A 22,480-nucleotide genomic window follows, 5' to 3' on the forward strand; every position below is an offset into this window, starting at 1 on the left:
AGAGACCCACAAAGGTACAGGCTCCACCTGCACCAATTGAAGGAATAGATGGGTAGACAGCAGTGTAAGGCCATATTCAACAACATATAGAGCAACATCACAGCACCAGAAACTAGTTGTTCTACAACCGCAAGACCTGAAAATCCCAATGCAGTTGAAGCAGAAGAAAATGACCTTTAAAATAACTTTATGAAGATTATAAAGGCCCTTAAAGAGGAAATGAACAATCCCCTTAAATAAAGACAAACAAAAACTCCTCCATTGCTGGTGGGAGTACAAACTCGTACAGTCACTTTGGAAATCGGAATAGCAGATGCTCAGGAAAATGGGAATCAGTCTACCATGAGATCCAGTAATTCTACTCTTAGGCATATACCCAAGAGATGCACATTCATACAACAAGAACATCTGTTCAACTATGTTCATAGCAGCATTATTTCTACTAGCCAGAACCTGCAAAGAACCTAGATGTCCCCTAACTGAAAAATGGATAAAGAAAATGTGGAGTATTACTCAGCAGTAAAAACCAATGATCTCTTGAAATTTTCAGGCAAATGGATGGAACTAGGAAAAAAATATCCACCGTGAGGTAACCCAGACCCAGGAAGACAAACATGATATATATTTACTCATAAGTGGATATTATATGTAAAACAAAGGATAACCAGGCTAAAATCCACAACCCCAAAGAAGCTAAGTAAAAGGGGGAACCCTAAGAGGGACACACATGAAGGGCACCAGGAAGGAAAAATAGTTAATATCTCCTGGGTAAGCTAGGAGGGGCTAGAAGGGAAGGGATGGGGAATGGGAGCATGAGGGATCAAGAAGATCGAGTTGCAGGAGGGACAGAGAAGGAGAGCAATGGCAGAGGTATCTTACTAGAGGGAGTCATTATGGGGTTAGGGATAAACCTGATGCCAGAGAAATTCTCAGGAATCCACAAGGATGACTCCAGCTAAGACTCCTAACAATAGTGGAGAGGGTGCCTGAACTGGCCTTCTCCTGTAATCAGATTAGTGACTACCCTAATTGTCATCATAGAATCTACATCCAGTAACTGAGGGAAACAGATGCAGCGACCCACAGCCAAGCACTGGATTGAGCTCCTGGAGTTCAGCTGAAAAGAGGAAGGAGGAATCATATGTACAAGGGGGTCAAGATCATGATGGAGAAAACCACAGAGACAGCTAGTCAAAGCTAGTGGGAGCTCACGGACTCTAGATTGATGGTGGGGAACCTGTATGGAACCGAAGTAGACACTCTGCATATGGGTGACAGGTATGTGGCTTGGTCCATTGGGGGTGTCTTGCAGTGGCACCAGGAACTATCCCATGTGCATGAACTTGTTTTTTGTAGCCCATTCCCTATGGTGGGATACCCTAATAGAGGTGGGAGAGGCTTGGTCCTACCTCAACTTGGTTTGCCAGACTTTGTTGACTCCCCAAGGAAGGCCTTAACCCCTCTGAGGAGTGGATGGGGGTGAGAAGGGGGAGGTGGGGGAGCAGAGAAGGGGAGGCAGGGAGAACTGAGTTTGGTATATAAAGTGAAAAATAATTTTTTAAAGAAAAAAGTAGTTGAATCCTATAAGAATAACACGAAGAGCCTGAGAAATGACAGTGCTGACAGAAATGTGGAAAGTAATAATTTCAGAGGGAAATAACATTAGTAACTGGGCTATAGACCACTCCTGGGATATTTTATCAAAAAAAGGCTACTTGTCATTCATGTCCCAAGAACTCAACTGAGGTTAAATTAAAAGGTAATAACGTAGCTTCTTGGTGGAGGAAATTTCAAGTCAGCATCACATTGAACCTGTGATAGGATTATTATTGATAATGCTTTTGCAAGTCCATAATGAAAAGAAGCAGAGAAACCTAAAATGCATGGTCTGGAGAAAAAAAGAACATAGGAAATTGAACACTGCAGCCAAGTTCTGTGCTTCAACTGAGGCTGTAGTGCTTAAGGTGATTAGCACAGTTAAGGAGAGGAGGCCCCCTGCTCTGCACTGGAACAAGGCGAAGGGTGCTCTCAGCACAAGACCCCACACAGCTAAACTTCCAGCTTGTGAAAAGAGACCGTAAAGAGCTATCTGTCCCTACAAAACAACTGAATAAAAAATCGGCTGCTCATGTGATTCAAGGTGGGACAGCATCCATCCCAATCTGGTAGTTGTTTCCGGCAGTATCATCCATACAGTGTTGGCTTTAGTAGCATGAAAATTATCAGAGTGAGTGGTCACGGATTTTTCCTCCATGGTTTCAAATTCACTGAAGCCAGGCAGCGTGTGTGCCAGGGGCGTCCTACCATAATGGCCTCAAGAAGGCAGGAAGTACTAAGAGTCCACTACAGGAAGCAGTGTGAGTGAAGATCTAGCTGCATTTCTAGCAGGCTCCTGGGGATTATTCATATTGCTGATTTAGAGACCACACTTAAAATACGAAGAAAGAAAAGAAAATGCACTAAACCTCATGATCCCTATCTGATATGAGCCCCCTGTAGCTGAAACTGCGCAGATCTGTAATCACTATGTTGAATATCAGCTTCTGGTGGCAGTGAAAACTTAAGTATGACAACCGAAACCTCATAGGCTTAAATGTTCATCTCAAGGCACAGATTAAAATCAAAATTTTTCTCTAATCATGCTTTTTAAAAATCCCTTCTCTCTTACAGCAGCATGAATCGAGTATCAAGAACTCTAATTCAGGCTTTGAGTCTGATCAAATGTGAATTTGCTTGCTGAATTACACTATCAGCTGAATTCATGGCACTTTCCAGGTGCTTGTGAGGAAAGGCAGGTGACCCGAACAGAGTGCAATCACAATATTTAAAGCACTCTTAAGGGTCCTATAAATTGCTAGATCCCTGTGAATGTACCCCCAGTGGAGTTCTGTGTGAGTGCAAAGTAGATGCCAATTCTTTAACAAACACCGATTTCCTGGCTGAATTGTGCTTTGTTGCAGAACAAAGTTAGTGATTCACATCCTACCAATTATTATCACTAGGCTAATTGCCATAATCAGAGTCTACTTTACCATGGGAAGAGACTGAGTAAGAAATCAAACTAAGGAAATGAAGGCTCATACAAAAGAAGAACTACCAGAATTTGTTAAATTATGTGGGCAAATATTAAGTGTATACTTTTGGGGAAAGATAGTGAACATGGTAATTCAAAAGGAAGATCAAGTGTTTGAATCCATGGTGTCTGTCTGATGATATTGTTTTAGGAGGTTGTGGAATCTTTAGTAGCTGGAGTCTTTCTTACTGGAGGAACTTGGTCACTATGAGTAGGTATTCAAGTTTATAGTCCAGCCCAACTTCTTGTCATAATTCTGCCAAATCTTTGCAAGCAGCCTCCTGCTGCTTCCTCTACAGCAGAGAGATGTGGTGATATTTTATTTGTGATCTAACAAAGTTTGCCTGAAGATCAGAGTATAACACTAGCCACACTAGTTAGCCATAGACACCAGGCAGTGGTAGCACACACTTTTAATCCCAGCACTCGGGAGGTAGAGACAGGAGTGATATGACTGGGTAGAAAGAGGGAGGGAGGGGACAGGTACTCATGGCATTCAGTTTGAGGATTTGTAGGGACAAGATCGACCCTTTGGTCTGAGGATTCAGTGGAGGTAAGAGGTCTCTCTAGCAGCTGGTTCCTTTACTTATCTGACCTTTCAGCATTTACCCCAATATCTGACTCTGGGTTTTTATTATTAAGATTATTAGAACTCGTGCTACAGAGAGGGGCTCTTTCCACTATACCTCCTATGCCCTAACCTAACCCCTTTCCTCCCTTAAGTTGTCACTTGTCCATTATTTGGTCACAACAATGAGAAAAGTTACAGATATGGTAGATTATCCCATTTTCGACTGTGTATTTTCACAGCACTCCTGGCATGAAGTCTCTTAGTAATAGGAGTACTCTTAGGGAAATATGTAAGGAATCCATGTTTGGAAACACAGAGAAATTCACTGAAATATTCTTACAGCAATGGCCTCAGATTGGCCTAGGTAGAGAGCTCTGAAACTCACATTATATTTTATGAGTTGAAGGGACTGGGCCTTTAAGTACAACAACTTAAGTGATGTGTAATTATAACTGATACAGGGATGTGATATACTGTGTCAGTCAGTGGCAGTTTCAAAACAAAAACAAAACAAAAAGCCTGCTGAGAGCTTCCAGCTACTATCACAAAGCTAATGGAGAGACTGGTGTTTAAGTCTGAAAGAGAAACCTTTATGATGCATGGCAGCATTTACAACCAACATGATGGAAATATCATAAAGAAGTACCTTGCTCCAGCACTTTGGATGTGTAGTCTTCTTCCGGATCTTCTTACCGAAAGATGGTAAAACATGGCCCTTCTTCTTATCATCTATGACCAATAATAGAGTGTGACAAATGGGGGAAAATCTTCTGAAAAGAAAATAAACTATTTTTTCTTTTTATTCAAAATTGCTTTTCCTGATTTTTGTTTCCTCTCTGTCTACCCATCCCAGGTTCTTCTCACCCCACCTCCACCCCCATCCATATCCACCCTCTTTCTCTCACTAGAAAGCAAACTAATATGTCAAGATAGGACAAAGCAAACAAAAGGAAAAGAGTCCAATAAAAAACACATGAGACAGAGAAACACTCATTCACATACTTAGAAACTCCATAAAAATCACTAACTAGAAGTCATAATACATATGTAAGTGACACATAGGTTAAAAAGAATGAGTGTGTGCATGTATGTTTATGTATATGTATATATCTATCTTTATATATGTATGTGAAATAAAATAAAAATTAAAGTTAAATTAATTTTAAAAATAAAAAGGGAAAAGCCATGAGATGACATTATGAGACAAGGAACCTGCAAAGATGCTGTTGAGTTGGTTGTCTGTTGGCCACCTACTGCTGGACGTGCATCCTACCCTTAAAAGTAGTTTGTTTCCCCAGTGAGAGTCCCTTGGGGAAAATTAAATTTTCACCTGCAAGTGGTTATCAATTGGAGATAGCTTTTGGTTAGGAATGAGGACATATGTCCACTTCTTACAGCTCTAGAATTCCATCTAATGCAGACCCCTGCTATTTTTAAACCCCTATTTGTGTTATTGTATATTTTACCTAGTGTCTCTTTTGTTCTTACAAGGAAGGAAGTTGAGGAAAAGTGTACCTAAATGGAAGCTTTCTGTGTCCCTGATGAGTAGACAAAAATAGATTGGACTAAAATTCTCTAAACAGTAGTAGCAACAAAATTTCTAAACAAAATTTCTAAGTGGTCTCCTTTGCTATTTTGAAGCTGATTTCAACCTGAGGAAAACATGGTATCAGCTTTGTTCTTGCTGCTACATCCACAGTGCCAAATTCTCCAGACTCTTAACACAAGACTGGAAAGATGTGTCAAAAAACAATGACATATTTAATAAGCCACAGAATTATAATTCAGTAAGTCAAATTGTGTGATCTATCAGCACCCAAAAGTGTGCCAGTGAAGAAAATAGATCAAAGGAAAAATGGAGATTAGGACTTTGAGGAAAGTTGAGTTTTGTTAATTTCTTTAGAGAACACAGATAAATAAATATAATAAGTATTTTCCTCCACTTTCCTCAGAATTTAAAGTCTTTTCTCATTAGTTATTTTGAAGCCTTTTTCTGTGCTTGCCTATGTAAAGACATTTAAAATGTATTGAAGAAGACACAAACAATAAGTGATATAAGCCAAGCAAAGAAAGGCAAATGTCACATTGATGAGGTTGTACAGACCCTAAACAAGTCAGACTCAGATAAGACAGTGGTTACCAACAAGAGGGGGATGATGACAGGTCAGGAGAAAAAAATAAAACAATGAGCAAATGGTACAATGTTTCAGCTAGTCAAGAAGAAGAAGGTATACTGATCTATTGCACCATGTTGTGACAATAGTTAACACACTGAATATTTTGAAGCTGCCAAAGTGTAGACTTTAAATGTTTCACCACAAATAAATAATGATATATCAATTAGCTTAATGTTGTATTGCAAAGATATCTACATAAAACATCATATTATACCCATAAATATATATAATTATTAATTTTCCATATATACAAAGAAAAATAATCTGAATCAGCAGTTCTCAACCTGGGGGTCTCAACCCCCTGAGGGTCATATATCAGATATCCTTCATAACAGATATTTATGTAACAGTAGGAAAATTACAGTTATGAAGCAGCAATGAAAATAATTTCATGGTTGGAGTTAACCACAACATGAGGAACTGTATTAAAGGGTTGCAACATTAGGAAAGTTGAGACCACTGCTCTAAATATGTATTATAAATCAAAATTTAAAACAATGCCAGTTTTCTAATTGAAAATGGTTTTCTTATTTTGAGCAATTTATGAAAGTATACAATATTAGTTTTGACACTTTCATACAATGTATTTTGATTAGAGACATATATTATTCTCTCTCATCTCCCTCTGGTTCCTGCTGACCTCCTTCTTTCCAACTAATTTCCATCCTGCTTTCATGTCTTTTCATTGATAACTCAGTATAAATAACAGAAAGGAAAAGATGAATGAAACACATGAAACTTTTCATGAAAAACCTAGAGTGGGAGTTCAGCTCAAAGTAAAGTATTGACTAAGTAGGTCCCAAATTCTGCATTTGTTCTCTACACCCCCACATCTAAGATGACACAAAAATAAAAAAACATGTCAAGACAAAGACAGTAATAATAACAACTCTATTTAAAGAAAATTAGAAAAAAACGAAGTTTAGAAAACTGATATCTAGTAAGAAAACAACATAAACAGAATTGGAGAGAGGTTTGATTAAAATGAAATAACAATGTATACAGGCAATAATTGGTAGAAAGAAAAAATGACGTATGAACACAGTGCATCCAAGGGAAGTCCTGGATGAAGTCACTGAGCTGGAACTATATTTCATGATAGCACTGGGCATATGGTTCATATGTACTGAGATTAACAGTATTACAGAAAAGATATAATTGAGAGAATTATGTGTGAACTATTCGTTACTAGAGGAATGACAAGACAAAAGAAACTAGATAAAAGAGGTTGATCGTTAGAACTCAAATATTTATAGGAGGAACCTCAAGACATGGCACTGCCCAGGTTGTCTAAGAAGATCAATGAAGCAAGTTCTGGAAATATGACAATTCTAAACCAACTGCCACTGTCAGCGTGAGTGAGGGAACATAAGTGGGCAGAAAAGAACCAATAACTTTTCCTTCCAACTGACATCTCCCTCTTGTGTCTCCTCCTGTCAGAGCCATCTACTGGCAAAGGCTCACAATGTGTCTGCCTTACCATGACAAAAAACACTGTCCACTCTTGTCTTCTTATTTTTGGTAACTTCATACATGTGTGCATGGTGACTTTTGAAAAACATATGAATTGTTTTTTTAAAAAATCACCCATTACTCTCCTATCTCTCTGTGTCTGCTATTGAATGCCTTCTTTCCAAATCATGTCTATTTAAGTTTCAGATTTAAACACATGAAAATCAAATAAAAGTTTAGTACTTCACCTACACTAGTGACATCTGGAATTCTAAGTGTAGAGGACAGTGTGATTCAAATCACATAGGAAAGGACATAGATCATCTTGGCAAGTTTCTTCTTTTATACTGTAGAAACTAGCTCTAGTCCAGCAAAGGTGACCATTCTTCAAAAAATAGCAAAACCATGTCATTAGCAAAAAAACTTGTCTTCCAGATGGCAGCAGTCATGGTGATATTTGCAGTAATTTCATTTGGCGTCAGCTCTTTTTCAGAACAGATCATGTTGCTCATCTAATATTGTAGTATAGTTACATACTTTTAGATTATATATTTCATGCATAGAACCTAGATTTAAATTATCTTAGTTTAAAATTTTTATTTATTGTGTGTGGGTAGGGGTATACATGGGTCTGGAAATCAGAAAATAACTTGTTCGAGTCAGTTTTCTCCTTCTCCCATGTTGGCCCCGGGATTGAACTCAGGTCATCAGTGATGGTGGCAAATGCCTTTACCCTCCAAGTCATTTTACATCTGGAAAAAACATCTGGTAAAAACAAAATCAAACAAAACTTGTTCAAGAAAACAGTCCTTTCCAGGACACACAAGAAGTAATGACTATACAAACTCCTGGAGACTGTGTCAGCATACATAATACCTGCACAGGTCCAAGCCATATGGATTCACAAAAAGAAATGGGGAAATTGAACACAAAGTCCCACCCGTAATCAAGAAACTATTTACAATTGGTAATTAAAAATGAAAATCAGAATGCTGCAATGGAGTGACACTGGGTATATTAAGCACAGTACAGGGTACACCCCATGACCAGAAGTAGTTGACCAATACAAAACTAACTCCATGCATTTTTGTGCTGGGGGATTTTCTCCTTTTGACATTTTTTGTCTTACTAGTCTGTTTTTATTTTACTTTTGTGGATTTTTTAAGAGTTATGAAGGAGGGATAAAAAGTTGGGTGGCTAGAGAGGTGAGGATCTGAGAGGAATTGGGAGATGGGAAAATATGATCAAAATATATTACAGGAAAAAATAATTAAAATACATTCTTGGGCTCAAGCAAGTAAACAAAGAGCACACTGAGAAATGGAGTCTATTCCTCAGAGCTGAGACCATTAGCATGTCTGACCCTGAGCATGTCTATATGCTTCTGGACTTTGTAACTTAACTGTCAAATTGTAATAAAGAAAAGAACTATAAGCAACTAAAAACAACTTGACAGAGCTACACGGTGGATTCCAGAGCTGTTGATTAAACCTCTGGAAGTGTCACAAGCTATCAAAGGGAGCCCACACTTTCACATGAAGATTTTCTTTGCTTGCAACTGTTCAGCTGGATGTTAAGTGTTAAGAAAGAATAAACTGGACCCAGAAATCCAAAAGTTAATAATGGAACATAATCACATATGGTATTATGACAGTAAAAGTAATTTCAGTTCATAAAATACATTCACAACAGACCTCAGAGAAGAAAAAAGCTTGTTTTTCTGGCTTGATGATGAGTCACTACACCCCATCACACTCAGGGTTTAGAAATAGCCCAGAATGACTCCTTCACCTGTCACTCTGTGATGTTTACAAGATACTTGCTTATTACAGTACTGGTGAGAGGAGTGCCTTGTGTTCTTGTTCTCTGTAATACTGACCCTGACGTTATCTCTGCTATGCTAATCAGAAGCAACATGATAGAGACATTACAAGATCAGTCATTAACTTTGAAATTTTTGTAGTTACTAAATCATTTAAGCTTCAGTTTCCTTACCCTTAAAGGATATTTTGAGGATTAGGTGAGATTATGGATACATGTAAACAAGATAAAACATTTTTATCATGTAGAATTGTACTATTATCAATGGGTTTTTCCAATACAGAAACAATTATAATTTCTTATCTGATAAACTAATTTGTACACTTAGCAAATGTTAATTGAGTGTATGCTAGATATCAGACACTCTAGTAGATTCTTGTGAATATATCAGTGAAAACACCAGACAAAAGGCCATAGCATTACAGAGATAATGGCATCCATTATTTCAAAGACATCACAGCATTTTTCTTTTTCTTTTCTTTTCTTTTTGTTTTTTGTTTTGTTTTATTTCCGAGACAGTTTCTCTGTATTGCTTTGGAGGCTGTCCTGGAATTTGCTCTGTAGACCAGGCTGGCCTCGAACTCACAGAGATCTGCCTTTCTCAGCCTCCTGAGTGCTGGGATTAAAGGTGTGTACCACCAACGCCCGGCTAACTATTTTTCATGAGTAGGAATCATTTCTGTTCTTAAAATATGGATATCTCTTTGCCTTAAAAACTTCCAAATGCCATCTGAAAGGAGCCGTATTTACCAACAAATGAAGCATTCATGATAATAAAAATGAAACTTATAGGAGGAAATCCTAACTTCAATATCAGAGAATCAAGAGATTAACACTATTTGGATTTCACCTCTTGCATTATCAACTACACAATCTGAATTTGTTTTCTTACCTGAAAAGTAGAAGGAGAATCTCAAGGGTCTTCTCAGCAATAAAGTAGTATATTATAAGCTAATTGTGATCATACTGACAAGATAGGCTAAGTTTATGAAGACTGAAAATATTTTCTATTTTTATCATAACCAAAAGTACTACCATTGTAACTTGAGATGGAAGCTACTAGAGAGTCAACATAACTTTTCTATGGAATATAATAAAAATAAACTGTATTGTTTTTTAAATGGCAACTAAGATCAGCAGAATGTTGGCTATTTCTTTGACAATGAATCCTGAAAGGTGTACTGAGATAAAAGCCCAGTGAGACTGGAGAAAGCTAACAGTTGGTAGTCACTGGGTTACTGTTATAGCAACCAGTAGCACTTATAACAGAAGCAGTTGGTGTTATAGCAACAGTAACAGTTATTGCTACAGAACCCAGTAACACCTGGACTTCTTCTCAAAGCTAGAATACCTCTCGGAATCACCCACCAAAGGCAAGTAAGCCAGCACACTTTCCCATTTGGGTTCCATTGCTGATTAAACATTATTCAACAGATATCAACAATCCTATTCTCTTTGCCCATTGGCTTCCTACATTCATCGCGGATAAGGCCATGGAGCAAAAGTAATATGTGAATTTATGATTTAAATTGTGTCATATTGGATTTCATACATTGAAATGTTAACCCTGGTACTGTATAATGTAACTTTATTTGAGAATGGAGTCTTTATAGGAGTAACCAAGTTAAAAAATGAGGTTATTAAATTGAGATCTAATCCACAATGACTGGTATCCTTATAAAAATAAGACAAGCTCAGACAGGGTGATGCCCTCATATGCTCCCAGCATTCAGGTGGTAGGGGCTAGATGACAGCAAACCCCAAGTCAGCCTGGCATATATAGCAAGACCCTATCTTATAAAATAAGAGGAAAAGAAATCACTTTATGATTGGAGCTACTACCTCAAACTATGGGACTAGCAGAAGCCATGAAAGAGTCCTGGAACAGACTTTTTCCCAGTATCTCCTGAAGGATCAAAGATGGGCAGCACCTTGATGTTATACTTCTAGCTTCCAGAACCTTAAGTCAAAATACTTTTTGCTGAGTGAGTCACTTGGTTTGTGGAATTTTGTTGCAAAAGCCTTGGCAAAATAAACACACTGCTGTGGGGAATCTGAGCATGGGAGGGACTATGCAACACAGCTGTGACTACATTTTCAAGTTGCAAGGGAGGTGACATGGGCACTGAAAATCATCTGCCACAAAGGTCAAGGATGGTAGAAATGCCTAGGCTGAGGCATCAGCCCACTGCTTCTTGGCAGCCCCTCAAAAATACAGGGCAGGTATGACCAGAAAGGGATAAAATTGTAGCCTGTACCATCACAGGATTTGTTTATTATATTTGAAACAATGTTAAAGCATCCTATTCTCATCTATTGTGAATATACTATTTCTTCCTAGAGAAACCATGGAGATTCCATTTCCCCTTTGGTATGAACCAATTACATTTGCTAGCACATTTGAAAACAAGGACACTTTAGCAGCCTGATTTCTTTGTGTGGAAAAAATTACAGAAACAAAAAAAGTATAACAACTATTTTAAACATAAAATCCTACATTTATATACATATTTTTTTGTATTGGAAAGCTTTAAAAGGTATAATGAACTCACTAAAAAATGTATCCCAGAACTGCTAGGGAACTTGGGAACCTGGGTTTTTGTTTTTGTTTGTTTGTTTGTTTTTCTGTTTTTTTCCTGAAATTTAAAATTCTCAAACTGGGTCAGGATCCTGAATAAGTTTGATAGGAAAAAAGAGTAAGCTTCTGCATGCAATCCTTTCTTGAGGCCTACTTTGATTAAGAAGCTGACCCTCCTTTCCACACCTACCTGACCTGCCCCTCCCCAAAGTGAAGCAATTTTCTGGAATGAATAAAGACTTTGAACTCTGCTGATTAACTGAAAGCAGGGGCCATGTTTCAAAATCAATGCTCCATTTAAAAAAATATGATACATTGAATTCAAAAATTCAATGCATTGTCTCACTTTTAAAAAGGAGCTGTAATTTTTCAAGACATAAAAATGCAAAGCACATGTTGAAAGTAACCTTGAAATTTTGTCATAAATAGTATTTCCACTTTTAATGCTGTGAATTTAAGAAGAAAACGTGCCATTTGGGTTTTATGTTGTTGAATAAGGAATGAAAAGCGTAACCTTTTTAAAAACACATGACAGTGTGTGTTTTACTTCATGGGAGGATGTTGTTCTTACCATGTTATGAATTTGTACTTTAAAAAATGCTTCATGTCAAATTAACAACATGTAAAAGAAAATTATCAAAATTTGCAGCTAAATCTACACTTCCTGTTGAACTATTAAATTACAAGTCGAAATCATGTTATAGTGAAATATGACTTAATCCATTAATATTATGTAAAACACTTGTTGTGTTTTAATACGCTAGGTAATTGAATCCTCCAAAGTGGGTAATCAATACATGCTTTTAAAATTAGATTACCTATTTATTTGTGTATGTGTGCACATACGTGTGTAGGTATGTCCATAGACTCAGAAGACAATGTATAGCAGTTAGTACTCTTCTTCCATCACATCCATCCTTGGGACTGAACTCAGGTTGTCAGGCTTATGGCAAATACCTTTGCCTAATTATCCATTTCACTGGCTCTCAGTGTGTGTGTGTGTCTGTGTGTGTGTGTGTATGCATATATATGCATTTAAAAAATAAGAGCCCTAAAATATTGGATTAAAAGTCCAAAACATGTTGCAATATTAAAAAGAAGCAAAGAATTTATTCATGCTAAACATGGGTGAAATTTAAACTTAAGACACTAAGCAAAAGAAGCCGATCAGAAAAAATAAATGGATACCATGTAGTTCTATTTACAAAAATGCAGAAGATATAGGTATATATACAAAAATACAAGGTAGATTATTGAATACCTTGGAGTGATAGGTAAAATGAATCCTAGTGAGCACCATAGGGAAAAGAATGTGAGGGCAATTGAGTAGAATTATATATGAAAATCAGATGATTTGGATAGGTTTGGTTCTAAGGAGGAAAGTGTGTGTGGTGTGTGTTTGGCAGTCACTTGTAAATGTGGATGGCAAGGAAACTGCCACCATAAAATTCATTTTCCAAAGTTATCTCACCTAGTGTCCATGGCTCTACATTATCTATATTCATGAGAACACTGGGAGATCAAGTATTTCTGGAAAGCCACAAAGCTAGTCAGGAACAGAGCCAAGATTCAATTACATCTTGCTAAAGATTAAGCCTATGCAAATTTCCGTTTCTTACTCACTAAATCATCCCATTGTGGCTGTGGATGAGCTTATCCAGGAAATGCTTGTAGAGCAGTGGTTCTCAACCTTCTTAATGCTGCAACCTTTTAAATACAGTTTCTAATGTTGTAGTGACCCCCAACCATACATAGCTACTTCATAACTGTAAATAGGTTCCTGTTATGAATAGTAATGCAAATATCTGATATGTGGGGTATCTGATATGCAACCCCAAAAGGATCAAGACCCACAGGTTGAGAACCACAGCTGTAGAAGGAGATAGTAGAGAAATGCAGTGTAGTTTATGTGTAGTTCACATTCTGAAAGGAAAATGTAATAAAGGATGCAATTTAGAGGAGTGGGAGCCACTTGAGTACAATGATCTCCTTACCTGATATTGTTACTTGGCTCCCAATGGAAGATTTTATTAGGCTCCATGAATGAATGTGCCTTTCTGACTTTAAAAAGTAATATTTGGCTAGCAAAAAGGGAAAAGGTCTCTTGAATCTCTAGCTTCTCAATTTCAGTATGACGCTTTAAGTGCTTCTTAAGTAGCCATTAGATGTCCAAATTATTAGCAGATTATTAGCCTGACATGTCTTTATTTTAGTTCTAATACATTTGTTTTCTTCTGCTGCTACACCACAAAGGAAGACTCCAACCTTGATACAAAATGTAATACAAACATTTGGGTAGATACGGAAAGAATAATTTGTACTTCAGTAAATGTCACTGGCCCAGACTGTCTTAAGAGGAGCCTCATTCTACTCTCCACATAGATGTCCCGACCTGCAGGACATTCAACGTGGGTCTGGTGGACTGGTGGACACCTAGGAGAAAGATGGAGGACAGGGGATACAGGAATGGACGCCAAGACAGGATTCTGATCAAGGCGACAACTTTATTTCATCACAAAGGCATTTATATAGGAGAAGTGAGGAGGGGAAGGGGGGAAGATGTGCTTGCTGCTGCAGGGGCAAGAGGTCAGTGGGAGAGGTGGTCTGCTGCGTTGCCTGGCTACCTAATCTACATGGCAAGAGGTCAGGGGTAGGAATTCCTATGTTGCTTGCTAACCTGGCAGCAGGATCCCATCCTATCTATTACAATTTACTACTGCTCAGGCCTATCTTCTGAGGACCTTGTAGTTTTTCCAATTAAGCTAATCTTTAACTGACTAGTAAACCCCAGGCTTGTTACTTGGAATTTGCTTTATGTCAGAAGGGGTGGCAGGGTGGTCTTAGTGTCACGTCTTCTCTATGAGTACATGATACAACCTAGCTGACTGATGGCTGGAGGTCCCTGACACATAGATATTAAACGAAACTCTTGTGAGAGAGCAGACAGAAATGGGGTGCACAGCAGAGGAATTTTCTACCATCTCAGAAGGAACTACTAGAACAGAATTCTAGCAGAACTATGAAAGGTAAAGGTGCTTCTGGAAAAGTCTCTAGACACAAGAGGAAAGACCATCTTGGTTATAGAGTGACAGAGAACTTGGTTGAATAGTGTACTAGTATTTTGTGGAAAGAACTTTGATCAACTTTGATTTCTACCTCAGATATTTTCCAAGCAAAATGTTGGACACTATGAATTGATTTTACTTCACTACTTACAATAACATGCTAGAGGACAGAAGTAAACTGAATAAGCACTTAATGTCTTGAGAACTTCTCCACCTACTTAAATGCAGGAAAATGAGAAAGCATGACACAACAGTGGTATAACTATGTGACTGGTAAAGAGACTGGAAATGTCTGCTGCCATCTCAGCTTCAGACAGGAATAGTGATGGGGCTACCTAGGGAGGATATGTACAGAACTGTCATGTCTAATGGCTTGAATGTTCATGGATTTCATGGAAAATGTGTCCACTTTTGAGAATCTCATACTCGAAGAGACACAGTCAACTAGGACTTAAATGAAGACAGAAAAGTTCTTTGGGAAGACTCACAGAGAGAACGAATACCATGTGGAGGCAGAAATGATTGGACTGACACATTTACGAGATGAACAAAGTGAAAGCTTGTCAATAACTATTCAATGTCAGGAAGAAAGAAATCCTAACCTTAAGACTTCAGAAGTACCATGGCCTGGTCAGTACTTTGATTTCAGATATCCAGATATCTAACACAGGAGAATAAATTTCTAGTTTTTAAGGCACTCAGTTTGTGGTATTATCATGTCAGTCCAAGAAAGTAATATATTATCAAAAAATATACACTAGCTGAAATTCCCTGTTGTGTTGCACTTACACAAATAAATATTCTACACCAGTCTAGTGAGCCATGATAAACTATCTGATTTAATAAACTTTGCACTAAATTAAACAATTTAACTAATAATTAGGTTTTTTAAAACTGGCTTTGGATACATTTTAAAATTTCAATATTTATCATTTTTGTCTATTTTCACCTTTTCTGATCTCTGAGGTCTTTACTTCTCCTTTCATATGATTGTGATGTCTCAGACAGTGTTTTTTGCATGCTAAATCTAATTAAATAAAGAAAACATTATTTTGCCAAGCATCATTGCTCCTTAGTAAGGTCTTTGCTTATGCACTGAGACACTGATTGTCAGTCATTTTGATATGCACATTAAATCAGAAACACAAACTTCACTGCTTGGAAGTCACAAATGATGGAGGTATAACACAGGCCTCTAAGTAGCTGGGATGGAATGGGCGTCTAGTTTCTGACTTCATGCTCTATTGATCAGGTAACTCCTTTCAGCTCTTAGAAAAGTCAGAATTGGATTAAACTGCACACTTCTTTTAGCTTTTAAAATACAGGGAATAGCATTCATTAGCTTGATATTGATCCTGGTGATTCCCATCATTCCCCTCCACAAATAGTTGTTTCTTGTTGGATTTCTGCAAATAAGGCATAACTTTAGCATGCATGTACACACGTGCACGTGTGCATGCATGCACACACACACACTTAGTGATGACAGAATTGTATGTCCCATGTCCTGTTGGGTGCCATGTTATAAAACTTTTGAAAAATATAGCTCTCTAGGGCATTATCATTATTTAAAAGCATCTTCAGTTTAAAAATAGGCAATGACCTGTTGCACAGTAAATGAGGCCATCCTTCTACTTTGAAATGTCCCAGGCAAGCAGAACCAATCCCTCTGAGAAACATGGATTTCAAAGACTTCAGTCTGTAGAAAATACAAAGAAAAATAAAATGTACAATAATAATAATATCTCTGTGGGTTTAGCTCTTTGAATAGCCTAGTGAATTCCTTGAGACCTTGGGACTGGGACCACACAGCTTTCCTCCTTCCTTATAGTTAAATTTAGGTGCTAGAGGTAGAAGTCTTTCACTTCACAGGCTCCTAGTCTGATAACAAAGACATTTAAAATTATCTTTTAAGGTAATGTTGTAAGTGCTTTGGTGAGACTGGAGTTAGCAAAATAAGGAAGGCTACTACCAAAGAAAAAATGTTCTTTAAATATAGCAAAGAGATTGCAAGTCTGACAAGGGGGATGAAAGTCATTCCAGACAAAAGGAAGGGTCTAGGCAGTCTACATGAAATGAACAACAAGTTCATTTTGTATGGAATTTTGTATATTATAAGGTAGCATGTATAACTGAAACGTCAGTTGACAGAGCAGAATGGACAGACAGAAAAGACCAGATCATAGGGGGAAAGCCTTAAAGGTTATGCTAACAATTCAGACAGATAATATAGTCCAATGGCAAAGCATTTGCATGGCATTTGGAAGACCTTAAAATTGGTTCCCAACACCACAGAAGAGTTTGGACATTGCCTTGCAGTCTTGAGTAACTGCTGATGGGGTCTGAAAGTAATCAAATTTTCAGTTCAAAGGTGTCATTTTTCAAATAAAATCAAGTCAGTTGCACAGTCAATACATGGTTTGAAGAGGAGACATAGGGAGGACCTAATTAAAATGATGTAAAGACGAAGGTATCAGTAGAAACAGATTTTAAGAGATAAATTCAAGATCGTGTGGAATTTGAAAAGAAGCAGATATGTTGAATGACACCTAGACTATTTGATAAAGTGTCTCAGTAGGGGACTGATACGAATATGGGAGAAAATATAAATATGGTTTGACATAAATTGAATTAATATGCTTATAGGAAATTTGGGTAAATTAGAATGCTAGACATTTGGTTCTTCAACTCTTCTGTCTCTCAAGCCAAGGTACAAACAATGCAGGAATCACACAGGCTTTGGTCAATCCACCCTTTTACTTAATAGTACAAAGCCATAGTTTCTACCTTGTATCTTTCAAGCCTATTTTGCAAGGAGAAAAAATGTCAATATGCTACAAATATAAGAAATTCTTTAAAAATGAGGTATGAATGCTGGTATTTCTGAACCTAAATATGCTGAGACTTGAATAAAAACATTTTGGAGGGTAGAGCTTTTGAGGCAGGATCTCGCTATATAGCTCTAGATAGCTCATATTCACTATGCAGGCCAGGTTAGACTTTAACTAGTGGCAATTCTTCTGTTTCAGCTTATGAGTCCTGCAACTACAGGTATGTTCCCCTATTCTTGTCTTGAATTTATTTTTTTCTGTGACAGGGTTTCCCTGTGTAGTATTAGAGCCTATCCTGGAACTAGCTCTATAGACCAGGCTGGTCTCAAACTCACAGAGATTCGCCTGCCTCTGCCTCCCAAGTGCTGGTATTAAAGGTGTGCACCACTACCACCTGACTTGCATAAATTCTTATCATTTGACAGCAAAGCTGAACTTTGAGAGGCAAGGAGTTTGCATGGGTAGAGAAAAGTCAACCAGTTTTATGGTCCTAGTCTTGAATTTGCTCTGAGTTTATGAATCCAACTGTTTCCAATACACCAAAGGATTTGGCTGTGAACACCACAGACAAGATATCCTGAAGGGAGAAGTTTTTATTCCTATAGACAAAGTGCAAAGACCACCCAAGGATTCATGCCTACCTGTCAATTACCCATAGGTATACACAGTCCTTGGGCAAAGGAACTACGCTAATTGTGTTTCAGTCATAAACTTTGAGTTAGCAATCCTCTAACTCTCACATTCACCTCATTTCTGTCTTTAAAACTGTCTAGTTCTTAATCTTCTTGAATAACTTCATAATTCATATTGCTTCCTCCTTGTTCTAATATTCTGTGAGTAGAGGTCCAATATCTAAGGAAACACTCATATAAGAATATGGTTTTCTGAACATACATATGTTTTTCAAAGGCATTCCATGACCTGTATTTGGTAGAATGTATTGTTGAAGTTCATATGACAAAAAGATAAGAACAGAATTTAGTTCAATAATTGGTTCGGTAAATTATATTTACTGTAATAAGTCACTTACGACTTTCAAAGGAATGGGATGAAGGGTTCTTGATAGAAGGGACATGATGTCCCTATCAGAAGGAAGGAACGAAGGAGATTTGTCAGAAGAGTGTGCAAATAAGAACATCCAGTACTGAGCTTAGATGCCAAGATTTGAGAAGGGATACATACACTGAGTGGTAAGAACAGCCAAGAAATTACAGTGTACTAGAATGCCTATGGTTCAACTTCACATGGCTTCTTGTGACTATGCTGAGATGGAGCCTCACTATAACTGCTAAAGCTACTGGAAAAATTTGTTACACTGGCACATGGGTTGGAATAGAGCTGTAGCACAAGCGAGGAAAAAGTTTATCCAGGGTGTAGAGAAAAGACAGAGCTGCCAATGTCTAAGGGGAAGAAGGTCACAGTGATGAATGACCATATTAGAAGCTGGGTGTACAGCATTAACCAGACATCCCAGCTAGCATGATAGATTTTCTACCACTTGAATAACTGCATCTCAGGGAGAGTTGTTTGTTTGACATCAGAGTAAAGGGGGATATAACTATGATAAGGCTGAAAGAATTAGCAATTTTCAGGCAGCTGACCCTTGGGGTAGGGTTTCAGCCCCAATCAGAAACTTGTAGAACTTCTATAAAGTAACTAAATACTTCTGAATAGATGACTATAATAACTATGTAAAAATAAAGTAACTATACTTCTATGAAAAGGATACCAAATTATAGTACAATAGAGATATGAAACAACTATATAAGATCCCTGAAGATAATTTTAGAAGGAAGCAATGTTCTTTATTCCATAGTTCCTTAATTTACAAAAATATTGTGTTTCCAATGGGTCAGAGGAATAATTATGTAATTTTGATTCAAAGTGAATAAGAGAAGTATATAGAAGCGAAGAGAGAATTGATTATAATTGTCCTAGAATTTTTGCAATTTCAAATCTAGAAATCCAAGAAGCTAAATCAAATTTCCATTGTATTTTGCATAATAGGATTTATATAATAGGCAAAATTCCTCAAGTTTGAGATGTGACAGCTCAGAACAAATTTCAATTCCAAAAGAAATCATTTGAGGCATAAAGTAGGCACACAAGTGTATATAACATTTAGTACTTACTTACAGGGACACAAGGGTTTTAATGGAGGCTATTATCTCTCTAGGACTTTTATGCTAATTAGAAATTGAGAGAGCAGTGTGAAAGAATATGTACATAAAATAATACATCCTGATTTCCAAAGCAAAAGCAACATCCTAGAAATTTGTGGCAGGTAATGGATTGTAGAGTAATTGCTAATGAACTTTGATATATTCATCAAGATAATGTAAACTGCACAGTAATAAATTCAATATTCTTAAGATTATTTCTTACTCATATAGAGTCTCCAGAAGACCTTGGAGAATGGGTTAGTGCCACTGTTCTGTAAGTAGACACAGTTTTGCATATCATTTCAGCATCCTTCTTTCTCCATATCAGTATGTGTTCCTAGCAACTATGTAAATAAGAAGAGGCAGGGCAACAGAGAGAGGTGGTATTCTGACTAAAGAAATAGAAGAAGAGCATCAGGAATATGGATATTAGCAGGCAGATGGAAAGCACAGAGTAATGGAAGTCCTACAAAGAAAAGTAAAAATTAGTTCAGATTTCCAACAAGAGGAACTACATTTAAAATGTATGAAGATTAAACAATATGGTTTGGAATGATCAGCAGGTTATCTGAAACTCATGTTGGAATTTTTTAATTACTAGAATCAAATGGAAATGAAAATGTAACTTATCAGGTCCTTTGGAAAATAGCAAAGTAGATCTAAGAAGGATATTGTGGGTATTAGTACTTACATGAAAAAAGAATGAAGATCTCAAATAAGCAACATAATGTGGCATTTAAATTTCCAAATTAAGCAAAAATGAATAAATGAAACTCCAAAATTAATAGAACTAGGTACAGGTTAAAGAGACAACAGACACTACTGAAATCCAAATAATCAAGTAGTATTTTGAAAAATTATATTCAAGGATATAAAATCTGACAAACTGACCACATTTGTAGACAAATGCCATTTAGTAAAACTGAATCAAAGGAATATGAACACTTAGTTTCTATCTCTAATGAGCTGTGTGATTTAAACAACAATGACTCTTCCAACAAAGAAAAGCTCACTACTAGAAATTCTGACTACTAAAATCATAAAAACTATTTAAACTCATTCTAAAAAGCCAATGTTAATGAATAATAAATATGCAATGAAGAGAAAACTGAAGATATTGATTCATCCTTGATGAACATGGATGCAAAAATTCACATACATATGTGTGTGCATACATACATATTATACATGTGTATGCACATATATAAACATACTACAGCACATTTGTAAAATCAAAGACAAAAATTAAATAAAGTTATAAAACATGCAGTAAAAGTCTTTGACAAATTTTATGTTCCTTCATAATAAAACTCCTAAAGATACCAGGAATGGAAGCATCATATACAAATACATTAAAAGCTTTATATGGCAAACCTATATCTAACATTACACAAAATGGCAGAAAATAAAAAGTACTTCTTCTAAATTCAGGCGTGAGACAAGAGTGTTTAATCTCATCTCTCTTATTCAGTACAATGAATGAGTTCTCAGTCAGAGTAACAAGGCAAGAGAACAAAATAAAATGAATCTAAATAGAACAGGAAGATTCTCATTTTCTGTTTGTGGACAGCATGATTCTGTGTTTAAAGACAAAGACTTCACCAGAAAACTTTCAACAAAATACCAGAGTACAAAAGCAACATAAGAAAAAATTAGTAGTTATGGGTATGGGTGTGGTAGTGCACGCCTTTATTTCCAGCACTGGAGCAGGACAAGCAGATCTCTGTAAGTTTAAGGTCAGCCTAGTGTACATAGTGAGAAGCTGCCTCAAAACAAAACAAAAACAAAAACAAAATAAGTAGTTGTATATGTACTAATAACAAAAATGGTAAGGAAAATAATTGAAAAAGTAAAATATGGAAATGCCTTCCAATATTCAATGATAGCGATAATAATTTGAAAATGGTTATATTATAGTCAGCTACAGTGCTAACACAATGTCCATCACAATTCCAGTGAAATTCTTTTACTATTTTAAAATTTGTATACAAGTAGATGAATTATGACATTATTATCATACATGGCTGATTTTTATTGACTGACTATACTGTATTGCCCTCACCTAATCCCACCCCCCTTCTTAGCTCATGTAACACGTAATTCTAGGTTTTTATCATAAGAATTATGTTATCTTCTTTTCTCCTACTCCTTTTCCCAAAGACCTCCCCCCATAGACCCATTGTCATGGTCCTTCTCTATTTTTTAACCTATACAATAAAATAACCCAAACATGCATAAATAAAAATTAAAATCTTGAGTCTGCATATAAAAGAAAACAAGTAACACTGATATTTTACACTTAACATTAGAATTTGCAGCTCTGCTGATTTGCAGAGAAATGTCATGACTTCATTTTTTGTTAGGGCTGGAAAAATTGCATTGTGCATATCACATTTAAGAAATATTTTAAAAATCTCAGAATTCACATATTCAAGTATTATACATATTAGTGATTAACCCTGAGTCACCAATAATGCATCGGTGTCACATTAATGAAAGAAATAAAAGCAGTTGAGGGAAGAAATAATAAAAGCACTTCTGCTTGGAATCAGTTAACAAAGAGCAAGTCCAGATTTGAATTCTCTACTTTATGCTCCCTGTGTCTTCATCCTCTGTCTGTTGTATGAACCTAAGTCTGCTTGAAGGCTGTCTTGTGTGTGACTGCTGTGTGAGTGGTGTCTGTCTGGGCTTCACTCTGTGTTTATTGAACATCATAGAAAACATCACACAGGGAAAAGATGGGATACTTT

The sequence above is a fragment of the Mesocricetus auratus genome, unplaced genomic scaffold (assembly GCF_017639785.1).
Source record: "Mesocricetus auratus isolate SY011 unplaced genomic scaffold, BCM_Maur_2.0 Super-Scaffold_100003, whole genome shotgun sequence".
Classification (NCBI taxonomy): domain Eukaryota; kingdom Metazoa; phylum Chordata; class Mammalia; order Rodentia; family Cricetidae; genus Mesocricetus; species Mesocricetus auratus.